Source organism: Coffea eugenioides, chromosome 11, assembly GCF_003713205.1.
Source record: "Coffea eugenioides isolate CCC68of chromosome 11, Ceug_1.0, whole genome shotgun sequence".
Classification (NCBI taxonomy): domain Eukaryota; kingdom Viridiplantae; phylum Streptophyta; class Magnoliopsida; order Gentianales; family Rubiaceae; genus Coffea; species Coffea eugenioides.
The window spans coordinates 30733944-30742946 of record NC_040045.1 but is presented as its reverse complement, the minus strand read 5'-3'; the positions used below and the strand labels follow the sequence as shown (position 1 = coordinate 30742946).

At 33.2% G+C, this 9003-nt stretch overlaps 1 pseudogene; it reads left to right on the top strand.

The window, feature by feature from the left end:
- The first annotated feature begins 1600 nt into the window (after nucleotides 1–1600).
- LOC113754152 lies at nucleotides 1601–3157 on the top strand (annotated as a pseudogene).
- The last annotated feature ends 5846 nt before the right edge of the window (nucleotides 3158–9003 follow it).

Here is a 9003-nt window from a genome sequence, read left to right as displayed (position 1 = left end):
TAGTCTTGGGAAAAAACTGATTTGGCCAGTTTTAAACTCAATTTGGTGGATGAAAATGAGAAAAGTTTTGCACTACCATTTGCTTAAATCATTGACCTAACGTATACATGGATGTTTCCCTTGAGTTGAGCTAGAAATCATGCGAGTTGGGGGGATATTACTTAGTTGGTTTGGAAGTAGTTCCTTTAAATTTTGTGGCTTGGAGTAGTGGATTCTAATGCACTCCATATACTTGATTCTTGAGCTTGGAAGTGAAGTTGAAGTTGCTCCCGAGGCGAACACTTAAGCTTTGTTGTCGTGGTGAGTGTTCCAACTGCATGTTCCATGCTACTTGTTGCTAAAATTGCTAGACACTTGATTTGTTATTTCTTAAGCAAGTGTGTACTTTATCACACTTGATCTAACTTGACTAAACTTTTGATATCTCATTTATGCATGTACAAGTAACTTGATTTACATGTGACCTGTATCTTGACTTAACATACTTGAAATGCTTGAAAAACGAGATATGTTGAGCTTATTTGTGATTTGATTTTGGCTAGACGAATGTATCCCTATGTGCGCTCGACCTCCGTGAACTTAAAATATTTGATCTTGCATGCGGACTTGCATGTATATGTGCATGAATATAGGTCGGCTGTATCTCTTTTTGCAGCGGCTGAACTAGGCCCTTGGACCTTATCCGAGATGTCGAGTAAGTTGGAACTTGAGTTACTCATATGTATGCGTGAATGTAGATCGGTAATGGCCGAACTGAGCCGTCATTGGACCTCTTACTTGAGACCAGCCTTAGAGCGGTCGGGTAAGTTGGGTAACCTTGGATAAAGGACGAAATTCCTAATCTGTTTACTCGTGACTTGAATTCATGACTTAAACTCGTGATATGCTTGATACGGAGCGTTAGGTGATAGCTAACGTCTTTAATCTTTACTTGCGTGAGCGTTGGGTCACAGCCAACGACTCTATTCGTAAATATTTGAATACTTGGGACTCTAAACCCAGATCATAAATACTTGAATACTTGGGGCCCAGATCTTGAATACTTGAATACTTAAGACTATAAGCCCAACCCATGGGTAATTGGTCGAATCGAGTTGACAAGCATTTGGTCGAGGTGATTGATGAACCCTGGGTAGTTGATTGTCATTTGGGCCTGGTAGGGGGATGATCAGTGGACGAAAATTGACGTTTAGTAGTGATTTACGGACATTATAATTCCATAGTTGACGGAGAGTCAACGGACCCTGGACAAGCTGCCCCGGAACCTGCTCCAGAGAGCACACCATATCCTTTGACATGAACGTGTTCCTTATGGTACATTATTGCATAATCTATCTAGTTACTTGCTTTACTATACATTAGGTCACGATTTATTCGGGTTTGACTTGTTTTTTTGATATCCTGTGAATGGCATCATGCCAGCTAATTTACCATTTACTTGGAACCTCACTAGACTTCTAACTTATTCCATAAATTTTGTTTTCCTTACAAGGAAACTGCAGCGACAGGGTTGCTTGCCAGTTTCAATACTTTTTCCTCTATAAATTAACCGTGCACGAAGCTGCAGCCTATAGGCACATTTCTGCATCTGTTCAGCTCATCAATTTACGGTTCCCATCCAATTTTGCAGCAATAGTTTACTATCCTAGAGTTGGAAATGGATGTGAAAAGCAAGATTTTGATCACTGGGGGCACTGGAAACATCGGGAAATATTTAGTGGAAGCGAGTGCAAAGGCAGGGCACCCAACGTTTGCACTGGTCCGAGAAAGCACAATTTCAGATCCTAAAAGGGCAGCCATCATATAGAGTTTCAACAGTTTGGGAGTCATATTTCTTCATGCGTGCTGTTATTTCTTTCTTCGTTGTCTAAATACCGTTTCACTTTTTTTCAAGAAATTCTAGAAACTGACATGTATGTATGGACTGAACAGGGAGATCTACACAATCATCAGCAGTTGGTAAATGAAATCAAACAAGTTGACATAGTGATCTCTGCAGTCGGGGGAGATTTGGTGGCTCATCAAGTTAAGATTATTGCAGCAATTAAAGAAGCTGGAAACATCAAAGTAAGCAAAATACAGTGTTACAAATTCTTTCTTGATTTTTATCTTTTGCGTTTGTCTCTTTGTGAGTTGTGATTTCCATATTCCTAAAGAAGGAGCAGTATTTGGTTTCAGAGATTTTTACCTTCTGAATTTGGGGTTGATGTGGATCGTGTGCACGCTGTTGAGCCTGCTGCTAGCTTATGCAGGACCAAGGTTGAGATCCGCAGAGCTATTGAGGCAGAAGGGATACCTTACACTTACTTAGTATCTAACGGATTTGCTGGTTACTTGGATTATATCCTCAACAACTTTGGAGACTCTAGCTCTGCAAATCCTCCCAGAGACAAAATTGTGATTCTTGGTGATGGAAATCCAAAAGGTATCCGAAAGAAGCTTGTCTGCTGCATTTCTTGATTGGTTTAGTATCATGTTTTAGAGTTCATCGTTCTCAATTTTTTCTTCAATTTTATGTTTCGTTGCAGTTGTTTTCACCAAGGAAGAAGACATTGCTGTATACACCATCAAAGCAGCAGATGACCCAAGGACTCTGAACAAGAGTGTGTACATTACACCCCCTGCCAACACTTTGTCCTACAACGAAATAGTATCATTGTGGGAAAAGAAAATTGGCAAGACCCTCGAAAAGATCTACGTTCCAGGGGACAAAGTTCTTAAGAAAATTCAAGGTCATCTAACAATAAGTAAAAAGTGCACAAGTTGCTAATTTTTAACAATAGCACCTACTATTATTAACACCTATTCCACGTTTTAATCAAATTGCTTTCTTTTCTTGTATCTTTCGCAGAGGCTTCAATGCCATTAAAATTGCTCCTGTCTTTGGCATACACATATTTTTCGTGAAGGGAGAAATAGCCAACTTTGAGATCATGGCTTCTTTTGGCATGGAGGCAACGGAGCTCTGTCCTGATGTTAAATACACCACACTGATGAGTACCTCAGCCAGTTTGTATCAAATTAGCTTAGATACTTTCAGATTAGCTCTACCAGATTTTTGCAGCAGTTTCTTGTGTACTACTAGATTTTGTTCTTCTTCCAGATGAGGATTGTCATGAATGTGATCGAAATAAAAGTCTGCCCTTAATTTGTTCTTCTTGGTCCTAGCCTAGGCCCCGAATTGCAGAAAATATTGAGATACACAGGCATAGTTATGCTCATCTGATTGAGCTGCTTTGAGACCTGAGTTTTTAGGAAGTGGACCATTTCTTATCTTAACAGTTGCCTAAGGCCAAGTTACTAAGACTTCTATACTAGTGTTTTCACTTTTTAAGCACTTTTTAAGGCTTCTGATTATGCACTTTTTAAGATACACTGTTTGTAGATACACATCCTCACGCTTATTCTTGTCATCCTCACCCCGGAATAAAAGTCTACCTCTGTTTGAGTAAATACTACAGCAAAAAACCATGCTCCTTTGGTATACTAAACAACAACAAAAAGTAAAGATGTTTAGTATATACAGTAGGGTAAATTACATTTTACCCTCCTGTGGTTTACCCTTTTTTTACATAACCCCACTATAGTTTCAAAAACTATACATAACCCCCTCATGGTTTGGATTAAACTGTCAAAGTAACGGAAATAGTCACTCGTAACGGAACTTCTAAAAATGTCGAAATTACCCTTATAAATACATGACACATTAACCCCCTATGATTTTTATATTTTACCATATAACCCCCTTATGATTTAATACTTTACCATATAACCCCCTTATGATTTTCAAAATATACACATAACCCCCCTTGGTTAATACATAAATTTCAACCTTACATAAGGGTATTTTTGACATTTTAGGTGACGCCGTTACGAGTGACTACTTCCGTTACTTTGACACTTTAATCCAAACCATAAGGGGGTTATGTATAGCTTTTGAAACCATAGGGGGGTTATGTGAAAAAACGCTAAATCACAGGGGGGTAAAGTGGAATTTGCCCTATACAGTATGGTTGATTCGGAAGTCCTTTGGTACACTAAACAACAAATGATCAAACATCTGAGTTCATCAATTTCCCAAATGCCAACCATGAATATGTGCAATTTCAGAACCGAACGCAAAAAACCTTCCTCACCACGGACCACTACATATGCACATCTACTTCTGATTGAGGGAATACTACATCAATAGCGTCAATATAGAAATGAACATGCTCCTCTACCTCGAGTTCAAGACTTTCGTCGAATTCAATGTTGGGAACAAAACAAGATTCCTTCTTCATCTCCTTCCTATAAAGAAGTATCATCTTCCTTCTTCCCCTCCCGAAGCGGAGTAGCAGAATGCTCCTCCTCCTCAAGCGGTGAAGTGGTGAACACACTCAACTTAGCACAATGTCGTGGTTTTTGCCCCACAGTTGCGAGCCAAAGGGTAGCAAACTTATATGGGCCAATCCGCTGTAGGGGCATTGGACTATGACCATGATATTGAGGAGGCAAAAAATGGTCAGGCAACCCCTCAGCTTTACCAAAGAATGGAGCATGTCCTTGAAATAAACTCCTGTAAAATACACGATAGGCAAAAACGCTAATGCCAAAAGTTGTGAACAAGTAATTCCCTTCCACATAAAAGGGATAATAATGAACCAATCACGATCGTCGACAAAACTTGAACTCATTGTCAACCTCCGCATTGTAACACACAAGAACAAGTTGATCCCCAGCACTAATAGGAAACAGGATGCCGCTAAGAGTCAAATTTTTTAGCCAAGGAAGGGAGGGAGAAAATGAAATTATCAGTGAGCAAATCAAATTATTATTGCATCAGTGATTAATAGAGTGAACCATTTTTGAAGTTATTTCTTGACTAGAGTTTGTTTATTATTGATTCAATTTCAATTGATTATAATTTAGTCCTTTTTATTTAAGTTGTTTAATTATTCCCAATTTTATAAAAATTCTCCGTACTCTGGGCTCTAGAAGAAACGAATTTTTTCCAATTTCTGTGGATTCGACCCTACTCACCGCTATTTACAAAATTTATATTTTACTCGAGTAAGTATTTATTATTGCATAGATTCGACACCTATCACTGACTAAGCTGCATTTCCACAAATCCTGTCTCATGTCCTTGATCACTTCTAATATGTAAAACCATATGCATGGTCCTAATTCAAAATAGTGAGGTACAACATAGAACAACTCAATGGAAAGCTTATGATTTACCCATTTAAACACTAGGAAATATTGCAAAAAATTGAAATTTAAAAAAAAAAAAAAGCAAAACTCTGAACTATGTTACTAACTTTACCAAAAATTTTTGGTGCAAATTATGCCTAAGAAATTCAGTATCATTTAATTAATTCAGATGTGTAATTTTTGGTTATCAAATGCATCTGAACATGTTATTATCTGAATCCATTAACTTTAAGTATTGAATTGTGTTATCAAACAAGGCCTAATATTTAACAATTCAACAACTTAACTTAATGAAATTCAAACTTCAGACTTCAATTTTCAAATTTTAATTTTATCAAACGCATCCTCCTTTTACCCAAATTCTACCAAACAGAATTTTTTCTACATATTACCACCCTCACAATTCACAAAGTCATTTTAACAATTGGATCTATTAACTAATGTCAATCAGTTTGGATCGTTGTGTGATATCAAAGGTGAAAAAAATTGCATGTGTGCACAAAAATAAAACAAAAAAAAGGTGCAGATTTTTCTTTTGGAAAAACGGAGAATTGTAGTTTTAGTTTCCAATTTTTAGCATATGTGCTAAATTAGTCTCTAATGTTCTGACCAAAATAAATTTGGTTCTCAAAGTTTTTGGTAGTAGGTACATGCAACAATGATGAAAACTCAACAATGACTAACGGTCAAAATTTGATTGCTGTTATTTAACAATTTTGATTTTGTACTTTTAGACCATAATGTTTGAAATTTTAATCATTTTAGTTGCTTAAGTTTTCCATAGTGGTATTGAGGGTATTAGAATAAAATAAGATGCGAATTACAACACAATTGTCTTAAATGGGTACGAGCAATTATAATTAAACTTTTTATTTTTTACTTCATTTATTCATGCCACTAATGTCTCCTATACTTCTTCCCTTTGGTATAATTGGTCTCAAATTCGGTATTGAATATGTAATTATTGTTTTATTCTATTAGTAATTAATTGATAATTAACCCATAATGAGTAAAAACACTTCATATTAGTATTTATGTTTGCTAGTTTTTATAACAATTCCTAACTATAACAATTTAAGGCCTATATGCACAAGCCATGCAAGAACTAGCATGAATGATAATAAATTTTATATTAATACTAGAATTTTCCTTTTTTTAATTTTATATATTATGTATATATTGTCATTTGATTGTAACTTATTCAAAAAAAAATCTTTAAGTTCAACGATGTTATTATGTTGATATAAAGTGTTTTTTTGAAATTTTATATGAATTTAGGATGACATTTGTCATATATTTAATTCAATTCACATCTTTTTTTTTCATTTTAAAACCCTTAACTATAACTAGAAACTTAAGAGACCATATTGATTGAAACTTCAAACATTAGGGACTAAAAATGTAAAGTTAAAGTCAAAAAACTTAGAGACCAGATTTGTTTTGGTTGATACATTAAAAAACAATTTGATATATAGGTCAAACATTGAGAATCAAATTTGTGTTTCTCTTTTTGGAAATTTTTGAGAAGTAGTAATAGAAAGATTTAAAATTCTTAAAGACATAGAAGTTTTGGCAAATTCACATATTCCTAATATCTAATAAATTATTTGCCAAAAGTTATTTGCTTACATCATTATTACAATTTCCAATAAACCTTTTTATCTTTCCAATTACATTTTTATCTCACATACACCACATCACAAAAAGTGCTACAGCAAAAATATTTCAAATAATTTACAATCCAAACACACTCAAAATTACCAAATTAATCTATCCAACCAAGCAAGCCCCCACTCTAATCATCTTATCTCCAAATTCCCTTTCTTACTCATGTTGAGAGGGAAATGAATTAGCACAAAAATCTGAGGCAATCCTTTTAGGATTGTCAATGGGGTCGAGTCAATTTAAATTCAACTCTGAGAAAAAGTCTAATGAGTCTGACCGTTCATTGAATTGGGTTAAAATTGGATCTAAATATTAGTCCCGAATTAAATGTTAGTAAAGTTTGGATCTTATTTGGATCAAACTCGATATAGGCTCCACCCTTTGATATGTAGCTATATATATAATTATATATAATATATTCATATTTTGATATATATATCTAAATATATAATTCTAATGCTTATGAGTTATTTGTCAAAATATCTTACTATAAGATAAACAAAAGGCTATAGTTACTGTAGCAGTCCCCTTTGCTGACACGTGGCACTTTGTGTGAATTTTGAGCTTTCTCTTTTGCTTTCTTTATGGATTTGGCATTGCTTTAAATGTGCTCAATGACCCAAAATAGATTGCATTTTTCATTTCTTTATAAGGTTGAATTATTTTTGGGTTAATTACATTTACCTCCCCTGAGGTTTGACCATATTACCAATCAATCCCTGTAATTTGTCCAAATAACGGTCTCACCCTTTGAATGATCAAACATTTAACAAAAACCCCCTTAATGCCGAAAATGCCCTTATTGAGGCCATGTTGCATTAAAAAAAGAACAAATTTTTATTTTATTAACCCTGAAGCAATCCAAAAAAATAGAAAAAAGTTTTTGCTTATTATTTTATAAAAACCATATCTTTGCTTCCATAAATAGTTTTGAATCAATAATTATTTTAAATCTTAAAAATGAATATTAAAAATTAGATAAATTGAAAGAAAAATAAAAAAAGAAGAAATTATTTTAATTCCTGAAGTATGGTTCAAATTGAGGAAAACATGCCTTGTGCTCCCCGCAACATGTCTTGAACCACAAATTCGAACCATACTTGAGGATTTAAAATAATTGTTTCTTTTTTATTTTTCTTTCAATTTATCTAATTTTTAATATTCATTTTTAAGATTTAAAATAATTATTGATTCAAAACTATTTATGGAAGCAAACATATGATTTTTATAAAATAATAAGCAAAAACTTTTTTCTATTTTTTTGGATTACTTGAAGGTTAATAAATAAAAATATGTTCTTTTTTTAATGCAATATGGCATAAAAAAGGGCATTTTCGGCATTAAGGGGGTTTTTGTTAAATGTTTGATCATTCAAAGGGTGAGACCGTTATTTGGACAAATTACAGGGATTGATTGGTAATATGGTCAAACCTCAGGGGAGGTAAATGTAATTAACCCATTATTTTTAGTAGACTTTTCAATCACTATATTTTGAACAGATATAATTCAATTAGAATTTATATTTATTTCTATTTACATTAACATTTCAACTTATATTTGATAAATTAACTTAAGATTTAATTATTTATATTCGAGTTTTCAACCTTACATTTAAATTTAGATTTGTCAAAATAAGTTATCATTTAAAGTTAATATAAAGCAAAAGATTATTTAAAATTTATTCTATCCTATAATAAGGAATACAATTATTATTTCTACTCAAAGCAATGTACATTTTTCTGTGTCAATTTTATTTTCATTTTTTCATGTTCAAATATTTAGTAACATTTGACTTTATGTTTATTCATAGTTTTATTATTTGAATTTTGAGCTTTCTCTTTTGCATTCTCTATGGACTTGCATTGCTTTAAATGTGTTCAATGATCCAAATTCAATTGTATTTACCATTTCTTTATAAGGTTGAATTCTTTTGAGTAGGCTTTTCAATCTCTATATTTTAAACATATATAATTCAATAAGAATTTATATTTATTACTATTTACATTAACATTTCAACTTATATTTGACAAATTAACTTGAGATTTAATTATTTCTATTCGAATTTTCATTTAAAATTATATTTGTCAAAATAAGTTATCATTTAAAGTTAATGTAAAGCAAAAGATTATCTAAAATTTATTC